Raw genomic sequence first — 25,288 nt, 5'->3', positions numbered from 1 at the left:
AATAGCTACAATTTTCAGTTTCATTATAATTCAGTTTCCAAAGTCATTTAACTCATTATCTAGAAATATGAACTTATCAGAATTTGATTCTCTGGAATTTATGAATTGTATCTAGAAACTACAGAACAGCAATTGATCTATTTTTATTTCCTTGAAGAAAACCCATCTGCATATTGATTCTCCTATCTGTGATATTCATGAGGCCAGGTGTAGGTGTTTCAACTTCTATACTAATTGCTTTTAAATAGTTTGATATATCAAATATAGCCTGAGATTATAGGTTTTTTTCTAGAGTATTGGAGAATAATTTAAAATGTAGGCAGTGGTTTGTTGTTAACGTCCAAATGAGTTGTTCAAATAATGCTATGCTAATTGCAGTTGTTAATTTGGGAAATTAGCAGCGATATATTTGAAATTCTTCTTGACAACTTCAGGAAAACTATTTTCTCTTTAGAGATCATCTTTGCAAGCAATAACTAAAATGTTTTAGTAGACTGTAGGAAACAAATTTAAAATAAAAAATCAACTTTCTCAATGGCATTTCCAATGCTTAAAATTTTATGTAAACTTTAGCGTGAAGTTTTTGAATGAGGTTATGAGTATTCAGGGATTATTTAATTTTTTCAGCTTTATTTCCTTATGAGCCAGGAATAAACCACACTTCTGAGTGTATGTGAGTAGGTTATGGAGACATGACCTTGGATCCCCAGTTGCTTCAAATTTGTCACTGACCTTCTGCTGTGCTTCCTGGCTAGTTTGACCTAAGCATCTTTGCTTGTCCATGCTATTCCCTCATTATATTTCTGTCTCAGAGTTAGTCGACAACAGAATAAATCTTCTGAAACTGTGACCCAACTTCAACATCCTTTTCTCTAAGTTATGAATGTTGAATATTATTTTTCAGTAGGGGGAACTCTAATAGAGAAACTTAGTGTTAGGTTACTATGATTTTGCTTGGTCAGTAGATTTAGAAGTTTTTGGGATTGGTTTGAGGAAGGAGTTTGGAAAGGCTGTGGGAAGTGAGCTGGCAAAGTAATAGAATACTGTAAGCAGAACCTGGTTGGTGATTCTGGTCAGAGCTCAGAAGAAAATCATCCTGATAAGAATGAAACATTAAAGGCCAGACCCAGAAAAAAGAACTTATTTAGAAATTGTATAAGAAACTATTTGTGTTAAACTCTGGCAAGACGAATTGTTTAAATTTTTCCCAGAACCAAGACTGTGCTCAAAGACTGTTATTTTTGGTGGCTGATGGATTGTTCTTGGAGAGGACAATGCAAAGCAGGTCAACATTTAAGATATGGTACAAGAACTGCTGCCTGAATCACTTAGGGAGGCCCTGTCTGAAAAAAAAAAAAAATAAATAAAAGTTAGCAGGATTTGAGGAAGAAATCCAGTGCTAGATCCAAAAAAAAAAAAAAAAATGTTGGAGGGCAATCCAATAATTTTGGTTTACATACAAAAATATGTATAAGGATAATAAATTTAACTCCATTTGTTTTCAATCTCACTTTATATCATCTTTACCACGTAGTCTCTTACATAATTATCCTATACTTTATGTGCAAATTCTTTACTATAAATTATTTGGGTGTTTTCAATTTTCTCAATTAAAAACAAAGGAAACATCAGTTTTGTATTAATGCAGTAGAGCTTATGGCATTGTGTAATAAGCATTTACTTATTCATTTAATCATTTCATATTTTATATTTTGATTTTTCTTTCCCTATGACCACTGTTATTGAAACTGTGTTGTCCTAATATCCTTAAACATAAAAGAGAGAATTTAGAGGCAAAAAGCTGAGTAGATAACATAAAAACTTGAATTTTAGCCCAAAATGAACTACGTGAAAAAGAGAAGTTAAAAGTAGTTAGGCAAGTGAATATACTAACTCTATTAGCAAGAAAAAAAGTACTTTGTATAGGAACAAGAAAAAAACATTCTCAAGGGCATCTATGGAATCAGCAAGACCTCAACTACTGCAAATTCAAGATGGAAAAGTGGCAATCTGTTATTTGAGAAAAAAATCTCCCAGATTCCTGCTTGAGAAAACTCCCTCAGGAATTATTTAAATGTGGTTGTCCATTCTTGTACTCAGAGGCCAGTACAATCATGTTCCAAGGGGGACTGGCTATTACTTCTTCTGACAACACACATCAGTGCTATCCATATGGTGTTGAATTTGGTGCCATGCAGGATGCAAGGGTTGTGAGGTCAAGGAAGCTTCCACCTATAGTTCAATGGAAGGCATAGGCCTATCAAAAAGCCTCTCAGGGGACAGTGTGTAAGAATAAAGCCAAATATGCAGTTGAAACCCCAATTTAGACATTCAAAAACTTGGAACATAGGTGGTTGATAGCTATGGGTCGTACATATGGGCCAGCCTGAGACAGCCCAGCTGTGCTTCAAACGTTCATGCCATAAGGGTGGGGCCATCAAGCTCTTTGGAACTCACATCTCATCACCATGTTCCCTGGATGAAAGACACAATGCAGGATTAAATATTTTCTCTGCTGGGCTTTTATCTTACTTTGCTGTGATTTTTTTCTGTCCTCCAATTTCTCCCAATTGGAATGAAAATGTTTACTCTGTACTAAGATACCTTGAAATTACATAATTTAGTATTTTTTTTATAGATCTAAGTGTTTACTTTGAGTCTCATGAAAATATGATGAACTTTTGAAACATTCTGGAACAGTTGATATTTTGTGAAGAGATTTTTGCCTTTTTGATTGTACATAAAATTAGGTGGAATTATTAATTTATTGTTAGGTTTATTGAGTAAATATGGTTTAAGGAAATGTATTTGGGTGTGAGATTGACACTGGGTAAAATGTGATTAAACTTAATTGTATCACTTGATTGATTTAGAAATAATTTACTGTGGACTGAATCTTCTGAAACCATGAGCAGAATTAAACTCCTCCTTTAAATTATGTTAGTCATTTTGTTCCAGAGCTGTGAAAGCTGACTGATACAGTGAAACAGATATGTAGTTGATTGCTTCTCCTTATTATATATACATTATCATTTTAATGGGATTCTGTAACTGAATCTGAACCCTAATGTCTCAGATATAGGCAGAGAGAGTAGGACCAAGTCTGTTGTTTAAAACTTTAATAGCATTTTAATTAAGTAAAGGTTAGTGATGATCTAAAAAAATTAGCAAACTGTTTTAGGATTATAAGTCATAGGCAATATCAATGATTCTAGGAAGAGAAACATTTCATTTTAAATTGGGAAAACGGTAGAAAAGATTTTTTTCAACTTTTTAATTTTTTTTTTTTTTTTTTTTATCGGTACCAGGGAGCAAACCCACAGCCGCCTGCTTGCAAGGCAAGTACTTATGCCACTGTGCTAAATCCACAGCCCTAGAAAAGATTTTTGTAAAAAATTGTAAATAATTTCTCTTCCTTGTAAAAACTAAGACTGCTGTTGAAGAAACAGATAAATTTCATTTTTTTTCCCTTCCCACTGGTTTGAAGAAGTTTGAGGTGAGAGTTCAAACCAGGCAGAGATCGAAGACTAGAGGTACATGTTTTAGGAAAAAGTTCTTCTCCGTGCTTGACATCGAGATAAGGAAACAAAGCAAAAGAGGAGGCGGTGAGAGACAACTCTGAAAAGACGATGACTTGAAACTCTAGCAAGTTGTATCTAGTAATCAACAGAGGGTTTAATTTCGTACCTTTTAATTCCCTACTGTTATTCCCAAATCCTCAGTGAAGCTTTCTTGTTTTCAATGATCTGGTTTTAACTCTGCCTTAGGATGTCCACAGGGTCTGGATCCAGCTATATTGAGAAGTGATAGAGATAAACAGAAGGGGAGAGCTAGACGAAACATGATTGCAGGTATCTTCTGAGGATAGACGACTATACATGCAAAACATCTACTTGTCTTGATCTATGATGCATATATCAGATTGTTAGCTGTGTAAACATTCCTTAGTGATATCCAGAAATATGTGGGAAATTGTGTGAAAGGAATTCTATCAAAGATAAACTTCTTATTGACACATGGATGTGGAGTCAAAGTGGATTTATTGTAATACTAAAGACACAAGAGCCTGAAAAGCAATATAAATAAGTTGGCAAAGAAAGTTGCTGAAAAATTTAACTTGCTGACTTCAAGACTGAGTGTGATACGTCTTTCATCGCCAATTCATGTTTCTCAGATGAAGTTATATAGGATTGCATAAAGAATGATATGTGAATTCAAGTACAAAGATAATTCACTTAAGTGATACACATTTATTCAGGATTGGAGCTGTATTTTCTAGGCATATTTCTTTTTCATTCTAGCATAGTACATAAACTAAAGTACACACTTTATTTGTAATAAAAATATACTATCTTTGAGTAAAACTACAAATACTTTTGCTAACACACAAGGGATTATTTCTGCTGTTAGGAGGAAAACGTCATAGGATTTAACTGTTAGAGAATTACTCAGGAATAGAAAATTCACCATTGTTCAAGACTAGCCATGACCTTATCTTTCAATTCCTGAAGTTCAATTTGGTTCCACTTATCTACTCATCAGATATTTTTTAAACATGATGTTTTCCCACACATTGCAAAAGGCAATAAGGTTTTAAGAGGAATGAGGAATTCTCTCTGCCCTTAAATGACTCTAAATCTAACTGAGGATGATAATATTCTTAGTTGATATTTATTGTCTACTTGTGTGTGTTAGGCGCAGTCCTAAATGTTAGCCCAAAGGCAGGGAAGAGCTAGTTCTCCACAGGTGATGAAGAAGAGAGAAAATTTGAAGTCAATCTTGAAAGGACAAGCAGGACTTTGACAAATGGAGAGGGGATGGAATACATATTCAGAAGGAATAGCATGTATGCGTCTATGTGTATGAAGATATAGTTCTGTAATGGTAACAGGGAAGTCAGTATAAGTCACTGGAAATGTGGAGTGACGAACAACATAGTCTGGGACAGGTGATAAGTAAATGAATGTGAATGTACTGGAAATTCAGAATTAAACCTGTTCTGCAGCAGCTACAATACTAGAAGGACTACTTATGTTATTTAAATCCTAAAAATACTACAAAGCATCTATTATTGCAACTTTCATTCAAGAACAGCATAATTAATAGTAATGTAAAGTAGGAAGTACCTTATTTCAGTTTATATAACCAAAAAGGGGAAGAGGGTTCAAATTTTTTTCTTCCATTTGACCATCATACATAAAGGGACACATGTGACAGATTTAGGTGATGGTGAGCTCTTTTACTGGCCACTACTTAGAATCAAAATAGCCATCTTTATGGTACATCCACTTATGCATTGAAAAGTAATTATATTCCTATTATATGATCTATGAATCCTGGGATATTTTTTGCATAGTCTACTAGAGGAAGCTTGGTATATAAAACTGTACATTCAATGAGATAGTGTAAGAAACATTTTGATGTATGAATGTGGTATAAAAGATGAAGTGATAAAGATCACCATAGAAGCACAACTGGAATTTGGTAGGAATGACTTCACAATAAATGATGCTTGAGAAAATTATTCGTAACATATAAGTAGGGATTACAAAATTCCTGGCAAAGACAGAAAAAAATATTGAAGTGCATGTAATTCAGTGTAAGTAGGTTGGAGCTATAGATATATGGCTAATATAGTCAGAAACTGTATTATAGAAGATCTTTGCAAACCGCAGATGGCAGATGAAACTCAGAAAAATTTATTTTTCTTTTATTGCCTATATACATAATTTTTCCTCCTAAAGTTAGTTGCAATCAAGGAAAAGCAGGAAATTTCATATAAGATTCAAACTTTTGCTTCTCTTAAAAAATCAGGAAAATGACCACATTGTGCCTGAATTTCTGGATAATAAAAATTATTTGGCACTGAAGAACAGTTTTCTTTTTGAAATGGACATGTTTATTTCCCAAACTACTATTTTTCTGCTAATTGGCTGTCCTTTATTGGCTTCTATTTATAGGACTTCATGTAGGCCTTGGGTTTGTTTCAAGATCATTCATGTCTCTTCCCATTTGGCCTCAAAACTCTTTTATAACTATTTAAAACCTAGGCCCTCTGGCTGGACAATTTTTACCAAAGCAGAAATTTTGAATTTGGTTTTCTAAAGAAGACCTAAATCAGGTAATCAAACTAGAAGTAGAAATAAAGACAGTACTATAGTCAGGGTTTACAAAAAATACCAATATACTATAGGGAACATAATGTATAGAATTATTTTATAACAGTCACCCAAAGAGTCAAACATAAATAAATGAAGGAAATCTGTCCACACACTAAAGATTCCGAAAATATAGCGTAGGGCTTCGATCCCATGGCAACATCTTGGATGAGTTCAGCTGAAAGGTAGAGTCCATGGCAATGTCTCATGCAGGTCTGTTTTACAGATCTGCTCTGGAAGGGCCCACAGGTCATCAGTGGAAGCTAGAAAGTCTATGCCAGCAGGATGAAGAATTTGTGCCAATAGATCGAAGGCTCTGCACTGGAGCCAGAAAGCCATGCTGAAAGGAAGGACCAGGGCTTCCCCAAAAAGTATCACAGCCACCCTCAGTAACAAAGAGGTTCCAAGATCCTCCAACAGTGAGAACAGCAGAGTACATATCAAGAAGCCAGAGGGCCAAGTTTCTCCTGAAGACTGAATAGCACATCATCTTTCCTTCTGGAGCCAGGAAGGAGTAAATTAAGGACCAGAGTTCTCCCAAAATGAACTGCAGTCATTCTCAGAGACAAGATCTTGAGCTCCTCTGACAATGAGAACAGCCAAGTTCTTAACATGAAAGAAGCTCAACAAGTTCCTCCAGGAGAACCAGTAGCAACAGGAGAACCAACAGTGATCCGGCCTGCAGATCAACAAGTTCGGAACTCCTGGAGGAGAAACGGGGATTAAACAAAAGACATGGGGGAGACAAAAAGAGACAAAGGCAAGTTGATGTAACCCAATCAAGCCTCCGGTTTATTGAGAAAATAATCACACCTTTTATAGGCTAAGGGCGGGAGCTGGGACAGGAAGAGGTTAAACAGATGAATACAACAGGGTTACCATCACATCCGGATAAGTGACGTAAGCAGAAAAGGATTATGGTTAATGTAGGCAGACGCAGTGCCCATAGAAGAGAGAGAGAGAGACATCTAGGCAGCAATGCCTGTCACTCGGCTCCCTACACAACAGCACCATCTCTTTCTCTCCAGTTCTCCCTTTCATATTGGCAAAAGTCCTCAAGTGGGCCATCCACACAGTATCATGGTGATTCAGTTCAGCTAGTATTACAAATTGACCACCAGTTACCAATCCACTACAACAGGAGCTAAAGGTACTGAGACAAATAGAATACTGACTGACTAGCATTTAAATGTTTTAGTTCTATTTATTTAATTATAAGTGTATAGCCCCAAGTTAGGTGCAGACTACTATGTTGAATATATGAAGGTTTTTTATAAGATGTTTTCTAAAAGTGGGTACCAATTACTACAAGAGTCTATGTTATTCTGAAGTACAGAATTTAAGCATAAACTGGTAATTGGTAAATATTTAATTTGTTTCTACTAATGATTTTCAACATACGATGGTAATCCTAGAAGCTATACCTTGTCTAACAACACGAAATTCCCAGACACCAAATGGTTGTTCAATAATTCTGTCCAATTCTTACACTACCGAAACTCAGTACAGACATTAAAGCCTGGGATTCTGTCCTGCACGACTGCTTCCATTTGAGATACAGGATGCAAGATCGGTTGTGCCAAGTTACCTGTGTTTTGTCCAGTAGATTATAGGTTTTGAGGTTACCATAACGCTCCATGTTCAGGTTGCATGAGTTCATAAAATGACTGATACCATTTAAGGAGGTTCCACATTGAAAATTACAGTTTTATTGGAAAGCATACAAACAAAAGGAAGGGATGCACAAGTGCACAGAACAATATCAGGGGAGAGGGGTGCACAGTTCCCACCATGCTCGCTTGAAGTGTGCCAGCCCTGAAACTCCACTCTATCAGCAAATTCAGAAACTCCACAAACCTTATCAGTCATGGGGACCCAACATACAGGAATCCAAAACTCATTTTAGCAAAATAAGCTACTCCTCTCATTCAAGAAATTTCAGTTTTTAAAGGTCTGGGACAGACCCTGAAACCAGGAATAAAGAATATGTAAAGTTTTTATTATGTCACAGAAGCTTTTTAGAAAACAGATGTATTTTGTTTAACCTATAGTTACAGAATTTTCTTATGCAGACTTCATGGATTACAATTTTGTGTTACATGAAACAAACTTTTGAAAATATCAATTTACAAAATATCGAAGGAACTGATGTAACATGCAGAAAATGTTTCCTTTATAAAATTAAGCGCAGAAAGAACAAGAAAATTTGGTTGTGCATCTGAATTCAACCATTTCCAGATATTACTAAATGGTGCTGTAGAGCTAAAAATATTTACCTCCGGTGCTTTCTGATTTCCAGCTATTTGTAAAAGAAAAATAGAGATTAAAAAGACATTTTTTTCGGGTTTTCCTGTTGTGCTTTCAGATTTACAGGCAGGGATAGAGTAGGCAGCAGCCCAGGGATCTTGAGTTGGCTTTCTGATATGTTTTTCCCTCTAGCCTGGTCAGAACATGCCAACCGATGTTAGGATATTTTCTCATTTCTGCAGTGTACTCAAAGATTAATAACCCATCGGGGGCTACAGAACATACACATATCAAACCCACGCTAACTGCAGCCAATGTCCACCATACTGAGAGCCCCTTTTGCCTCCCAGGTAGCAGGGAGGCTTGGAGAACTGGGCCAAGAGTTCTGGAGAGCTATGTGCAGCCGGGAGCAGCCCTTGGCATGCCTGCTACATGCTGCTGTGCTTGGTGACACGGATGCATTACTCACCACCAGACATAGGAAGGCTTAACATATACAGTAAGTGGTTTTGTTCTGAAATCCATTAGATTATCTTCTTAATGTCTGTGTAGACTATTATTTAAATATGAATAGATGTTCTTCTTTTACTTTCTTTTGTATTTCAATTTCTTTCTTGTAATATTTGTTCCTTTTTTCATTCCTATTGCACACTATCATTATATCTCCACATAACCAATAGCAGAATAACTGGCTTAGGACTAGAGAGGGTTTATTAAGAAAGCAAGAAGCACAGTCCATAAATACATATCACCGCAAGTAATAACATCTAATAATCAGTCTTTATTGAGAAAAGGTTGATTTACATGATCCTTCTTTTTGTACTGTACATACAATTAGCTCATTTAATAAAAAGCAAAGTATATAGGTACTTGTATTATTGCACTTTTACAGGAAAAATAGCACAAAATCTTAAGTAACTTGTTCTGGGTCACCTAGTTGATGGTTGTTATAGCTTGTGTCTAAATGACCCTTAAAACTGCACATGGTGATAGGTGGTACATTTTAGAGATGACTGGATTTAGAGTATGTGATGCTGGGATCAAGGGTGTGTGATTAACTTAGTTTATCATAGATCTGGGAGTGGATAATGGGAAGATATTCCCTTGGTGTAAGTGCTACCTGATCTAAGAGAATGCACTCCGGGTAAATTATAAGGGACAGAAAGAGGGGTGGTGTGGTTTCTTGTAACTTTCTGGTTGCTATTTTGTTGCTTTCTATCTGCTATGAACTATTTCTCCTCTGGGATGGCCCTTTGCTATTCTACCCTTTCTGGAGCCAGCCAACTATGGGCTGAAATGTCAATAAACTATGAGCTGAAAAGGTTTTCTGCTTTAACTTTTGGTGCACAGTAATTTGTCTCACCAATGAGAAAAGTAACTAAGACAATAGCAAAGTTAGAATTCAAGCTCAGTGATTCTTACTCCATCATCAATATTTTTAGTATGACCCTTAAATAGATGTTCTTCTTTTACTTTCTTTTGTATTTCAATTTCTTTCTTGTAATATTTGTTCCTTTTATCATTCCTGTTGCACACTATCATTATATCCCAAAAGCTTCCTTTATGAGAATTATGAGGAAGAGAAGAGACCAAAAATCTTTGGGAAGTGTAAGCTTTTGTTATGCATTACCAATGTATTACAAAACAGCTTGTGTGTGTGTGCATTTATAGATGTATGTGTATATGTCTACACATCCACATATACGTAAATATGTGTGTATGTACATATATATAAATTGTGTGTATGTGATTTAAAAATAAGCCAATTGGCCTAAGATCTAGTACTACTTTAAATGTATTAGTAGATCCAGTATTAGCGTACTGTACAAATGTACGTTTGGGTTGAATACAACAGTGCCACACCATTATGTAAATTTTATATAAATTAATAAAAGTTTTGTTTTTACAATAATCTAAATTCAAATTGAGATGAATCTTCTGCAGCATCTTTAATTAAATTGGCTTTTCTTCTTGATTTTAAAATCTGATCCTTCCATGCGTATTTGAATCACTTATCCCTTGGGTACCTCTACACTAGAAGTTGGTCACTTCGCTAGGGTAGCAGGAGGGGCCCATCAACCCCAGGAGCCTCGTGTCTATCCATGTTCCGCAGCTGTAGCATCTGCACAGCCTTCCTTGGATATTTCCTAGGCTACCTGCTCTGCTGATTTGCCTTCCTGTGTACACTTCACAGAGGCTCCTAACTATGTGTATGTCGGTTTTCTTTCACAGCCCCACGTTGCCTGAAGACTGGGACTTTCTTTTCACTCTGAATGCTATAGCAGATAGAATATAAATAAAAAGCTCACAACAAACAATAGCCTTATTACTGATCTTCCAGTTCCCTATTGTGACAGTGTAGGCAAGGCAGCCACTTGCTTTTCTATCGGAGCTTTGATGATCCTCTCTGTAAAATGAAAGGGTAAAACTATAGGTTGTCCCACTCTGAAGGTCTGTGTGGGGAGTCACAGAACAAGTCACAACAAAGCAGAGGAAGCTCCATGATGGCTGGTTGGTCCACATCTCGTGCCAGTGCTATGTTCCACTGAAATCCTAAATCCCTTGATAGAAGTTACTACCCTTTGGGAGAAAATTGCTCTAATGGTGGAGTCCCAGACTGGCTCATTACTGTAAAAATTGACAGTGGCCTAGATCTCATCACCTATAGGACTCCTGAGTTTTATCTGCTGTAAAGCACAGTCATAAAGGGATAAAATCAAGAAGGTAACTAGTACTTACAAAATGTTGAATATGGCCTGGACAGTATGCTAGGAGCTTTCAACGCTGTAGTATTTAAGCTGATAGCAATCCCATGTGTTGTGTATAATAATTTACTCACATTTTCTGAATAATAAAAGTGAAACCTATTTAGTAGTAATTCAATATCAAGTGGCCAAGAACAGTTATAATGGATACTCCACCTGGGGTTTATGTGACTTGCAACCTTGTGCAGTTTCTTTTTATTTAATTAATTAACTTATTAATTAATTAATTAATTATTTTTTGCCTATGTTTTCCAGGATAGAACCTGATGGAGGGTAGCACTCCAGTTGTATTTATATGGAACTAAAGGTTCATAAAGTTTGTGGCTTTCTAAACCTGGCTTAGCCCATGGCGTTTTTGCTGCCCTTTGATAAATAGATGGGCTCATTACACACAAAAAACTATCAGTCTTTATACAAAAAAACAATTTTAAACAAAGACACAACTCTCAGGGAAGCTGATGCCACAAAACTTCATTTTGCTTCACCAAAGTATTTATTTTTGTCTGTAACACTTGGAAATCTTCTAAATCTTTTACTTATCTGTTGAGCAAAAATATTCACATCTCTTCCTCTCCACACACACTAAAATGCAATAGAATTAGGTTTAAAATCAGTGTATTCTTTGAGGCAAAATGAATTACAAACAAGTCTTGCAGATAGTAGCTAGGTAAATTGATTTCTGTGTACAAAATGTCCTTTTCACGATTTGTTGATAAAATTTTAATGTTATACATGTTAGAACTATTAAGCACATCCTCTAAGCATGGGACTTTTATTGGTGTCACAGTTTCCACTTTTATCTCTTCTTTCGTTAAGAATTTCACATTAAGTTGAAAATGGGCAGATCATAGTGCTGCGAAATAAGATGCTAACTATTACCAAAGGGACTTTATTGCATTATCTTTACCTGCTATTCTGAGCACTAGGTCCAAGCATGGAAAATAAACAGACTGTCTTGGGGATACTTTAAGGAGAATTGATGAATAGAACTTCAAAACCTATTACCATTTGGATTTACTATCAAGGCATAGTGTTCTATGAATCTGGAGGTTTAACAAAAAGTGTAGGAAAACCAGATGGACTAAAATTATATTAAAATCTAACAGATGGTCAAAGGGAAGCCCTGAAACCAGTGGAAGCATTTGCAGATCATTGTTGGACAAAATACACAGCAAGGTTAAGGGCAAGTCTGAGGCAAAGCAACATGCAACACCCAGCCTATTCCAAGCTCTTAGACATCTACTTAATTCTTTTCCTGCTGAACTTTTAAGTACCTGTTGGGCCATATCACTTGCTGATGTTCTGCACTTTTAATTACTCCTCATTCAAATCTTTCTCATTAATATCTCGCTCTGGACCATGCTTTACATGTCAATCAGCTATCTTATTTTCTGGACATTATTATATTAACATATGAAAAGGATAAGTGGAAAGATACGCACTAAAGTTAGAGGAACCACCAAATCAAAATTTGTTTGTTTAACAGACCTCCAAGATGTATGTGAGATGAATTGCAAGGGTTTAGAAGGAGTGGTTCTCAGAACTATAATTACCAGCTAAACTACTCTCATTTTCAATTAATTAAAAATTGTATTCTTCAACAAACCACTTTAGTTAGAAAACTTCATTTGTTTGTATCAGTTGATAAATATTATGCACATTTGCATGTATGTTTTTTCCTGAATTTACAGCCTTAATACAACAACTAAAACAGTAAAAGTGAAATGATATTTGGAAATGCCACTTTGACCCATTACCCACTGAAAGCTTTGATCCTAAAGTTTACTCTAATTTTGTCAAAAGAAAAACAAGCCAGTCACTGAGATATAGTGACCTCTGATTCCCTCTAACTTTTGTCTTTCCATCATCAGTAGGATAAAAGGAGAATATAAAAGGAAGTAACTCTCTCCTTAGAGGAGTCAATGATATTTTATACCTTATGCACTCAGCATAGGAATGATTGTAGATTTTGAACCTTGGTTGTGTCAGCATTACACATTGGAAACATTGAATCATAAGATCAGAAGGAGAAAGTTGTATTAAACTACAAAAAGTCAGGCCATGACTAAGATATTTCTAGATGATCATAAAGCCCTATTAACCAGAAATACTTTTCTTGCTTGAAACTTTTTTTGTACAATAATCTAAACTTGATTTAGATATGATTTATGTCCTATAGAATAATGTAGGTTTCTTTGTGTAGAAACAGCATTCTTCATTTATTGTTGACAATGACAATTACAGAACAAAGGACATAACATATGCACATGAAATATGGATTTATTGCAGTCCATTGAATAAGTAGGCATGCTCAAATATAACTAAAATATATTCAGAAAACAAATTTGATTTCTTTTCTGAGACATATGATTGAGTCCAAAAGGAATTCAGCATCTCAGTCCTAGATGTGATAAAGAGCTATAGCTATATAAAAAAGAGAATTAGGTGACTAAGAATTCCAGTTCTGATCACATGTCTCTTTTCAACTTATTTATCTATCATATTCTAAAATGCTAGACAATGAGATTTTCTTGACATGAAATTTTTCAAAATGGATCCATTATTACTCAACATTCGGTATGCAATGGCTAAATTTACATTAAACCGTTTCTGGGTGTGTGTCTGTGAGAGCATTTCAGGAAGAGATTAAGATGTGAATCAGTGGGATGATGTCACCATCAAAAGCATAGGGTGGCAAATTCTAAGTCTTTGATGACTTACACAGAACAAAATGCCAGAAGTCAAATTTATTCTTTCTTTCTCTCTGTCTCTGTCTCTCTTTCTGTCTCTCGCTCTCTGTCTCCCTCTCTCTCTGTCTCTATCTCTCTCTGTCTCTCTTTCTCAATTTAGCACACAATTCTTTTTGAATCTCTCAGCTCTCAGGCTTTCAGACTCAGACTGAATTATACCACAACCTTTCTTACTGCCTTGCTTATACATGGCTCATCATGGGATTTCTAGATCTCCATAACTGCACAAACCAATTCCCATAATAATTTTTTGAGTAAATGAGGGATATTTATTTTATTTTTCTGAAGAATCTTGATTAATCTCTACACACTAACTAAATCAAGCATAGTTCCATATTGCAAAATGAGATTATCTCTCTAAACATAACAATTTATGAAAACATGAAAAAATACTATGGCATCATGAATAAGAATCACGTTGTATAGTAAATATAATGAGATTACTTATGACAGGGATATAGTTATATATGGAGGGGGAAATGATAAAATTTATAAAAATAGTTATGTATAGAAGCAAAATGGTTAGGAACAAAAGGAAAATAGTTGTATGTGGAGTCTAATATTTTCTGAATCTGTGTCTCTTTGTAAAGGATGTTGTGACCTCAATCTGATTTGCATCTCTTCTAAGAAGCTACAGCACTAGATACTATAAATACTATAGAAATAATTCTACATGCAGGCATGCATGGGCACACATGCACTCCCACAAAAAATTGCAAACACACATCACTAACTTGTGCCTGAAAATAAAATAAAATAAAATAAATAAAATCCTTTTTAGAGAGTGTAACCGTGGCAAACCTTCAACTGTCTCTGGCCCTTTTGCTATCTTTGCATGCCATGCCTACCTCTGTCCAGAGGGAGAGGAAAGGCAGGCTGCTTCTATAGTTCCTTACTTTAAGTGAGATAAGATTCTCATTCTGCACATATTTTCCCTTTATCTCTACAGCTTGTTCTTCGAGTTTAATGACTTTATTTCTTGCTTTGTTTTGTCCCTCCACATATCTTTGGGTTATGAGATCTTTACAGATTTTAGGACTTCATCCCTTTTTTTTCCTCATTGAATTCTCTCTTTGCTCATTTTTAACTGGTTTCTTTAAAAAGTGTGTCCAAGGAATATGGAAATTCTATTTTTCTTCCTTTGTTAGCTGAAATTTAGAAATACAAACTGAAATAAATTTATTTCTCTGGATTGTTTTGGTCATTTAGTGATATTCTATTATTCATTTTTCTAAATATTGACATAGTTTCTTTCATGAAAACCTAACTTGGCAAATCTCTTTGTGCAAGCTAATTTTGAATTTAACAGTGTACCACGCTTTGTGCTTCTAACTACCACATTCTTTCCTTCTTGGTACCCCACTCTACAACCATATGTACATTAGATACAAGATGTTAACTCTTCAGCAGCCTATCCTTGTGGATATATTGTAAGTATTAGTATTTCATATAAGGGAAAAATGTTTTAGGATAAGAATATGTTCATTTCAGAATTAACAATATTTTCATATCACAACGTGGGGCTTGGGAGACTAAGTCCAGAAAACATACTCTCAGGAAGGTAATGATAAATTGAATAAAGTACACAATTGGTATATAATTATATGTTTAGAAGACAGTTTATATATGAGGTTGCCATGGCACAAATTACTGAAATCAAAGGCCTTGCTTAGATAAGAATTTGAATGAAGAATCACCCTTTAGTTATGACAATATGATAAAATTGAGTTCAAGTGAAAAAATATTTTGAACATATATTATGCTTCTAGAAATGTCCTAAATGCAAGAGGGATATGGGATAACCAACAATTATCGTTCTTCACTTCCCAAAAGCTTATGGTCTAACTGGAGAGCTGAGATTGAAAAATATGAAAAAAGAAAAAATTAACTGCATAAGAATATAATGTGGAAAATGTGCAGTAGAGTTTATGCTGTAGCAGTCAGGAAAGAGAAAAAGAACATGTGGAGTATCAGTACTGAGGAAGAATTGCGGAAATTCAAAGATGCAGGTATAGATAACATTGCTATGTGGTGAAGATATTCTATTCATACTTTCAACCTGACGTTCTCTACTTGGGCATAATGGGATTGGGACAAACCAAGATCAAGATCAAGAAATTTAACCTTCATAATCTATATTATGTCTTGTCAAATTAAAGTCATAAATCATGTGTCACATTTAAAAAGCTATGTTAATAAGAAAAACCCATCAGGCTGATTTAATTAGGGCTATTATAAATAAAAACTATCTGCCTTATACAGGTCATTTCTCCCGAGTAACCAATGAGATTTGTTTCCATTGACTGTTTTAGCCACTTAGTCCATTTTTAGGACGCATAGAGGATATATGATAACCATGTGTAAGGAAGACTTCCCTGGCACCCCTCCTCTTGAGACTGTAATGTTTTCAATACACATTTTCAATATCTTCTCACTCCCCAAAGTACCTCACTTGTCCAATCCTTTGGTTAAAAGATAATTATAAGTAAGTTTGGTATATAATACGGAATGAAGTTCTCTCTATATTTTAAAATTTGGACTATATCTTGAACCAATTTATTTTTTACAAAATTCATGTTACAGAAAAAATTCTTATCTCAAGAATGATGGAAATATATGATAATGTCCAAAATATCTTTGAGCTGGCTAATTATGTGTAAGACCATGTGCTGGAGATTCAGTAACCTCACTGAGTTCTGTGTGTCCCCAATTTACTGATGATTGGTGGTTCTCTTCAAATACTCCAGTAACCACGCCTGGCAAGGATATTACTACAGTAGCCCCTAATGAGCCATTAAAACAGAAGAGATAAAATTTGGCACAGATAAGTTTAAAGAATTAGTGAGATCTTAATAGGCCTGTAACAAAGCACTCAAAATAATCATGACATTTCAAAGATATCAACAATGTCAAAAATTAAATGAGCTGTATTGTTAGTTGATGATCCCATCATCTCTGAACATATCCTAAACTGTGGAATGGAACTTACAAAATTTGTGTGCTAAGCTTCAGGAATTTAGTGGGAAATCCACTAAGACAATTGCAGAGGTTCCTAATATCACTCATATATGTGTGTTTTACCACACAAGTGCCTTGATATAAGGTTACCATATTACTCAAACTTGGGATTCAAAGACTTGGAACTCTTTGGTCAAGAAAAATGGGGTTAGCAAAGGAAAAAAATGCAAAAAGAAAGAAACAGGAAAATTTAAAAATAGCCATAATATGCAACAGCCCTTTGAACTGCTAAGGACTTTCTCTTGTAATTCAAAGGACACTGGCTCACAGCTGTGTTATTCTCATGAATAGACTCACTTGTGGTCAGGAAATTCAGAGGTGGATTTCTTATTTATCTCTGGCTTCATACAAAAGTAACCACATTCAAACCACCTGCCCAACCAATATTAGTAATGTCCTTTTCCTTCCTGATTAAAGTGCAAAGTGCTTTAAACATTCAGCACAAACACATTTGTTTATTTCTTTCTTAATTTGTGAGGCCACTTTGCTGGCAGAGACCAAAGTAGAGGAATCCAAGATGTATTGATTTCTTTCTTCATGACTATTTAATCGGTTAAAGTGTGCGCCACTTGCAAGTGCCAAGATGCTGGTTACATTTTAATAAATGTCCTCTTTGGTCAATCGATACTTCTCAGCCCCAAAATAAATAAATAAATAAAAGTGCTGTTCTCTCATAAGCTAATGGGGAGAAAATCTTTTTACTATCAGTCATCGTGACAAACAAGAATATGAAAAGTGTTAATGAAATGACCAACTGTCTATAAAATAAAAGACTTGCAAGAGAATCTCCTTTCTTCCCTTAATTTGATGAAACAAAATGGAAAATTACACTAGTGCCCATCCAGCGTGAAATGATGTTAACAAGCAGAAAACAAATGCTATAATGAAGGACTTCTAGGATGTACTATGTATAGTCTTACTTGTAAAGAAGGAATTATTGGGCAGAACTGTAGCCCTGAGCAACATCCCAACCCCTACTGAGGAGAATCACAGCTATCATCATGTCCCTGGAGAAGTAATGCCATTCGGCACAATATGACAAATTGATGTTCACTGCATAGTAATTATCCACGTGCTGCAAACAATAGGCCACACAATTACCAACCAGGGCAATGCCCTACACAGGCAAAGTGAAGTTCCAAAATGAAGCAATTGTACAGATAATTGAGGCAATAGACCTACAAAAAAGGAATGTGGACAACTTGTCATTTATTGAGCATTGTTTGGGAAGAAAGAGTTACAAATAACTGAATTTTTCAGAATACCAAATTTACCGTTTATGTATGAAATGTTTCATTTTCAAGATACATTCATTGTAGATGGATATCTCCCTTAAAATAGATGATTAATTATCTTTCTTTTTAAAATAATTTATTCAAATGCCATTATATTTTGGTAGCTCTTTGGATTCAAAAAACAAACAAACAAAACTTTTGTTAAGGTGACCTAGAAACTAGTACTTGGGATAAGAACTTAACCACATTTAAATATGGTTCTCTATGTTTCAGATAAGGGTGTTACAGGGATATCAAAATAAATACGTAGAGAACCATCATCCTAAAAGTGTTAATAGGTTCCCATATAAGCACCCAGGTGCAAAGCAATATAAACCAAGCACATGACAGACCTAAAATTAAATGGAATACAATCACAGATGTTTTTAAATGATTTGATTCTACTTTCACTGAACTATTTTTTCTTAGTGGTGTCTATACTATATATAGAAAGATTTTAGGATTGAGCAAGCCGCCTGATGCAGTAGATTTGCCCTTGTCTTGTGGCTCCTTTTGCCCGGGACAAACCTCATATAGTAACTAGGCTGCTGGAAATCTTACTTGAATCTTTCTAAAAGTTTGGATCTTCATGCACACAATAAGAATGATTATAATTCCTTTGGTGTTTTATTTTTTAAATAAAGTCATTCGTGCAAATAATTCAGCCCCATCCCAAGTACCTCTTAAGGACACTGTAAATGTTAATAACTTAAATAAGAAAATAGGGAACAAATTGAGTTCATTAAGAATCCAGAGATGCAAGTACAATGGCATGCAGATGACAGCAAAAGGAAAAAGAATGAGTACAAAAAGTAAATGAATAAGCAAATGTGTTTTTAAAATGAAATTAAGTGAGTTTTAAAAATGAATTTAGGGTAGGTTCTTCACAGAAACCCACCCTATGCTGTGAGGTGTATTTTTATTTTTCTCCCTTTTTATGGGCCCATTTTCTCTACCACTCTCTATTTTCCTACTTTTTATAAATAAGACAATTGTCACCATTTAAAAAATAAAAGTTAATTTAAGTGAACACTAAGTCAAGTTTGAGATGATAATGTCCGTGAGTGTTCGGGGAAAAAAACTTGGTTTTCTTATTAATAAATATTTACTGAATAGCATCACAAACTAGAAAGTGCTAAATACCATCAAATGATACAGTCAAATCTATTCTACCCCATATCTTTGCATAAAATTTGTCATCACCATTTTGTAGGTAAGAAAACCAAACCTCAGAATAATGAATGACCTTACTTGATAGGGAAGATTCAAACATAAAGTTAAGTATATTACACTTTGGATCTAACCATAACCCTATCAAAGACCTTACATAGATTTTTTTCCTTCCTATCCAGCTCTACTTTATATGACTCATTTTTGCTGAACATTATCTTTCTGTGAAATCCTAAACTAAAGGAAAAATGAAAACCTGATCTCTACTCTTAGAGAGATTTTAGTCTATTGGAGGACAGAATCGTGTAGAAAGCCACACACTGAAATAAATATTTCTAAGAGGACTGTAAATGGAGCATCGTGTTCCCTCCATGGTCTTCTTCCTTCTTCCTTCCCTAGCTCCTAGATCCTGACTTCTATCCATCTTCCAAGCATCAGTTCAATTGTATCTTTCCCTGGATAGCTCTGTTACAAAGCAATCATCATGTTATTTGAAAGTTTCTGAGGAATTTACCGCCTATACCTACCCAAAGAGCTTGTTACACAGTTACACAGTTTTCAGCATCACCTCCAGAGTCTCAGCTTTAATACTTGTGGTAGAAAAAATTCTTGTTTTTATTCTACAGATATTTTTCGCTAAGAAATCTTTTCTTCTGGTTCTAGTGAAAGTTCCCATTTACTCTCGCTTAGCTTAGCTACTAGTGCCTCGAAAACAAGAGGTATTTTGTACTATTCTGGATACCGTCTCATAGATAGTTGGAAAGTATGGTAATCAAAGCAATTATTCAAAAAATAAGTTTTATTTGACTAGTGGATTGATTTACTAAAAGGACTATTTCTCTCCCACAAGTTGTACCTCTCATGAGACTCTCTGCTCACAACAACTATTGTGATTTTGAGTTTCTTGTGGAAACAGAGGTGAGCATATGTGGATACCTGTAGTACGGAATCCTTCAAATAAGATCTTTCAAATAATGAGCAAACTTTCCCTCATGCTTATTTGTAGGGTAATGCATAGACTGTTGCCTTGGAAACACTGACTCTGAACATTCTAAATTTTCCATAATGGAAAATCTTGCATCAAACTAATAATTCATACCATCTCCCTCATTTTTGTGTTTTGCTGAGAATATATAATGAGATCCAAATGCCAATAAATGTCATTTTTGAGAGTATAATTATTGTATTTATGTATTACTCTTTTCTTAGCACCATTTTTTTCATCCAGGCTTCCTAAAGATAATTATCTAACAAAAATATAAAATTCTAAATATTCTTATTTGAAGTTGTATTTTAAATGCCTTCTCTCTAATGTCTAATTCTTTTTATTGGCTTGTTTAAAATAATAACTTTTTAAAATCCTTTCCTTGTAGAAATTAGAGTTAAATTTGTGCTTCCTGTGTTTGTAGTCATGAAAACCAAGTAATAGGCAATTTGGGGTGAATGTCATTAAATGTCAATTTGCCTTAACAATACAGAATATATGGTTCCAAAACCTCAACTTCTGGACATAATCCTAACATGCTGAATTTTTTACTAAATTCTTAGTTATTATAATTATTTACTCAGTTTTGAGCTAAGGACTCCCAGAGTGCCAATCACATCCTGAAAACAACTCCATGTACAAGGTGAAGGCCAAACTTGAAAAATATCTTAATTTGATCTAGGTTTACATATAGATAGCCAACACAGATAAGTCAGGGCAAACAAGTCACAAACATTGTATGCATTGCTTATCTACATAGATCAAATTAATTCCAATCACTGCTCTATTGTAAGTCTCATACACATAACCAAACATGTTTCTACCTGTTCTGGCCTGTTCAAAACAAATGTATAAAAGTAGATTTCAACTTTCAAAGTTATCATATATTAGCAGAGAAATCCTTGAGGTCTAGGAATATCAACAATACCTACTAATGAATCATTAAATTTATTCTCTTTAGACCAAGAAACTATATGTTTATTTATATTGCCATTTTCTGTTTGTATAGTATAAACATTGAGACTGATTTAAATATCTGTTATTGACAGAACTGTGGGGGACTGGTGGCGGCTAAAAAGATAATAAGCATGAAATATAAATGACCTTTATTTTGAGAATGTGGGGAGAGACACCCCTGATCCCCTGGGGCATGGCATCTCCAACCCAGGGTTGGCGATTTCTCTGTGGAACACGTGGAGTTGAGGTCTATATGTAGCTTAGGTTAGGGGTGGTGCCTGAGGGGCATTAGGGATGCACAGGTAGCCCATTGGCACTAGTTTGGTGCCAGAGGGAGATTCCTAGGGATGGGGGAGAAAAAGCCCCTTGGCTTTACTCGCTACAGTGTCTTGTCTGGTCCAAAACTCTTTCATATCCCATGTTATGATTATTATTATGAAAAGGGGTGAAGATTTCTTTCTTTAACTGCTTCCTGCTGGCAGAGGGTGCTGTACTGGGATCTACGGGAGTTGACGGGATGATGGTTGATGCCCAGGTAGATGCTGGTGCTAGGTATTTTAGCCAGGACAACTTCACTGGTGAATGCATGTATGTTAGACTGGAAAAAATAAAGAGACAAGATGTTATGAGGAAGCATGGCACTGTATATTTAAGGACCCAGGTGAGGTAAAAGGAAAGATGCCTTCGATTTAGACATGCCATTATATCAGGACCATGTTAAGGTCCTGACATTTGCATGGTAAGGCATAATTCTGAAAAATAAATGTGGTGTTAGGAGGAGTGAAGTTATGAGAGGTGATTACTCCCCCATCTGAAAGCATAAAAGTTAAAAGGGTAGGTAGGTAAGGCTTGTCTCTGGTATGCATGACATAGGAGCCTTTAGAAAATACTTTTAAGAGTCCTGCTGCAAAAAAAAGAGTAAGACATTAGAAAACCAAATTGGATAATGAAACATGACAGCCTGTGAGTCATGGCTGTGAGGCCTTGGTAAGGCAGAGATGAGTAGGAAAAGGATGGTCAGATCTAGGGCCTGAGTGATGCGAAACCAGAATGGCAGTCTAGCAACTCCAATCACTGTTGAGGTTGCCAAGAATATCAGGTAGGTATGGGTCGCTGTAACCCGGTTGTAGTCTTTGAAATGGTTTGCTGTAACAGAGCTTTAGCAAGTATATCATCAGTTTCCCTGGTTGTGGGAAAGGCCTTTATGTATCCTGAAAAAGTATAAATAAAGTGAGAAGACAAAATGTATCTGTTAGTCTTGACCAAGGTTGCCTGAGAAATTGGTGAATAAGAAAGGAAGGAAGTGGTCTTATATCACTGAGGAGAGGTAGTGATAACAGGTGTAAGCTGTTGAGACCTCAGTGTCTGGGTCAGCCTGTATAAACACAAGGGAATGAAAGGCATTTTAAGATTTAGGACTGGGACCTGCACAAAATAGGCCCTGTTTGTAAATGGCATAGGTTGACCACCAATACCCCGTCAGAGAGACTGAGGACTTAATAGAGCAGCCTGAAAACTCTGGAAGAACTCTGTATATATGGCCTCTGTGTCCACAAATATAGAGAATGTCTTACCTGAGACTTTTAGTGGGACTTGGACTCTGAGATGGACATGCATAAAGGGGGCTGCTGGCCCTGAGCCCCATCAGTCTTCGACAGCAAGGTCAAGTAGATCTGTCGGCAATGAATCTGGCAGTGCTGGCATTTCCTGTGAGGACTAGAAGTTAGGATGGCTTACTCACTCTCTGGTGGCTAGGACAGTCCAGTATCCCTGGAGTAAGGTCTCAAAGAATGCCAGGATGGCACACTCTTTTGCCCAATGTCTTCTGCTGCATTTGAGCATGGTCCATGTGGGGGCCCAGGCAGCTCCACCTTGTGTAGGTTTACCTAAGAACTCCAAGTGTCACTGTTGTCTCTGATGTTGAAAATATCAAAAGCCATATTAAGATCTCTATAAAGTTTGAAGGTCAAGGTTTGCCTTTTTTGGGGGGATTTGGACTACAGTAGAAGGTATCTGTAGAATTAAGTAAGTATGCAGGAATCAACAGGGTATTTAAAATAACCTTAGTAATGACTTCCCATAAGGAGGACAAGGTCCAGAGAACTTTAGGAACTGACATGTTATTTATGTCATATATATAAGTATCTCTTTATGGTATTAAAATGTCTAATGCCACCTGATTTTTCAGAGGATGGCCTGTTTATTAATTCTTACCTCTTTTATTTAGGAGAGAAATCAGCTACGGTGTTATATATGCTGGGAAAAGGTTTAAGTTTGGCTGGTCTTGCTGTTTTGCATATATCACGCAACCCCTGTCCCAGAAAAGAGCCAGTGGTTCCCAGCAAAAGGAATTCATAATTATTTTTAATTTTAGTTGTTAAACATCTCTAAGCATATATCTGCATCTAAAAGAAAATGTTTGTCATGGCTGGAACACACACAAAAAAAGGCAGCAGAAGCAATTGGAACTTTATATCTGAAAACATGAACAGCATCAGATCAGCAATGAGTTTATCCATTGTGCCTGTCTGTGGCTGCAGACAGCGCACGCCTGCGTAGAGAGCATACCACACTTGGGGGCGGGCCCTGGATCTCTCTGGCATGCAGCATGTAGGTGGGACACGCAGAGTGGGCAGGATAAGTGTCAGGATGCAGCGCGCAGGGGCAGGCTGGGACTGCCCTTGGAAATGTTCAAGGCAGAGGGAAAGATGGTGCACAGGGGGATGGGGTGGGGCTGGGACTGCCCCTGGAAACGTGCAAGGTGGAAGCAGTGCCTTGGTGGCAGCGGTGGGATCGCAGTGGTGGTGGGCTGGGAGGTGGCCCAACACATTGTGAAGCTGGGGCTGCTCCAGGAGTACCACCGCTGGTAGCAGACCAGCACAGAGCCGAACCGCCATGTGGAGGAGCTGCTTGCAGGATGCGCAGATTAGGGCACAGTGTTAAAGCATAACTGCATGGACCTGGCCACATGAGAGTGGAGACACGGCACGGAGCTAGGAGGCAGCGAGAGAGCCCAAAGCTGCCCAAAGCCTAAAGCAGCTTAAAGCAGTCCCACTTGTATCTCTCAATACTGCCTGGGTTCACCCCCTACCCCAGCGGGGAATGGGCTGGCCCTCATGGTGGGTGTGGTGGGCGGAGCGGAAATGGCGAGGAGACAAAGGGGCAGGGATGCTGGTGGGACAGGACACATTCTCAAAACAAAGGCTTAAAGATAGAGAGTTTTGTAAACTTGTCGTCAGTGTGATAAGCAATAGGTAGGTATGGTTTTTTTTAGGGGGGAACAGGAAGTGGTCCCCAAGATAAAATCTGGTGTGGGGTCTAGCCCATGGAGTTACAGCCAGATGAGGCAACGGACTGTGGTCTGCCAGGTTCAAAGTCATCACTTTTTACTGCAGACCGATCGGTATATTATATGGCTCCAAATCTCCTAATAATTGGCCATCACCAATATTGTGAGTAGACTTCACATGGGTCTAGTAACAGCTCTGCCCATGAGAACTTAAAAAGCTCTGAAGGACGTGAGAGTCTCCTAGTGTGGGCTGGCCCAGGAAAACTCTGCCTTAGGTTATCTGAACCCAAAGGATGTGAGAGTCCTCCAGTGTGGACACAGGTTGCCCAGAAAGACCCCTGTCTTGGGCTGAGAGTGTCACAGGAACCCATGGAAAGGGGGAGAAAACCTGCCTGGGGCCTGGGCCAGTGGCAATCTCCGGGAGTTGCTCACCTGTGGTAAATTGGGTCGGTGTTGTTTGCAAACTAGCAGTGAGAAGCTTACAGCTCCTCAGTGGATTAGTGACGAATTAATGCAGGATGCAGTCCAGTCCTGGTCCTGAAAGGCAGGAGACTCAAACTGGAAACCAGCCCCAGGAGTCTCTCATCTGCCATTCACAGTCAGGGAACCGTATGATAGTACTGTGGGGGACCAGTGGCGACTGAAAAGATAGGAAGTATGAAATATAAATGACCT

General features: G+C 36.7%; 1 long non-coding RNA gene across 2 annotated transcripts in view; it reads left to right on the top strand.

The window, feature by feature from the left end:
• Positions 1–8,599: 8,599 nt before the first annotated feature.
• Positions 8,600–25,288, top strand: part of LOC134471790 (uncharacterized) — a 40,029-nt gene continuing 23,340 nt past the window's right edge. For both annotated transcript variants that reach the window (XR_010041447.1, XR_010041446.1), the window contains exon 1: positions 8,600–8,904. This is a non-coding gene — a long non-coding RNA (uncharacterized LOC134471790). The remainder of the gene's footprint in view (positions 8,905–25,288) is intronic.

Source organism: Cavia porcellus, unplaced genomic scaffold (genome assembly GCF_034190915.1).
Source record: "Cavia porcellus strain 051 isolate PalLab524CR breed Dunkin Hartley unplaced genomic scaffold, mCavPor4.1 scaffold_20, whole genome shotgun sequence".
Lineage (NCBI taxonomy): Eukaryota > Metazoa > Chordata > Mammalia > Rodentia > Caviidae > Cavia > Cavia porcellus.
The sequence above is the reverse complement of the archived record's forward strand: the minus strand, read 5'-3'. Positions and strand labels throughout refer to the sequence as shown.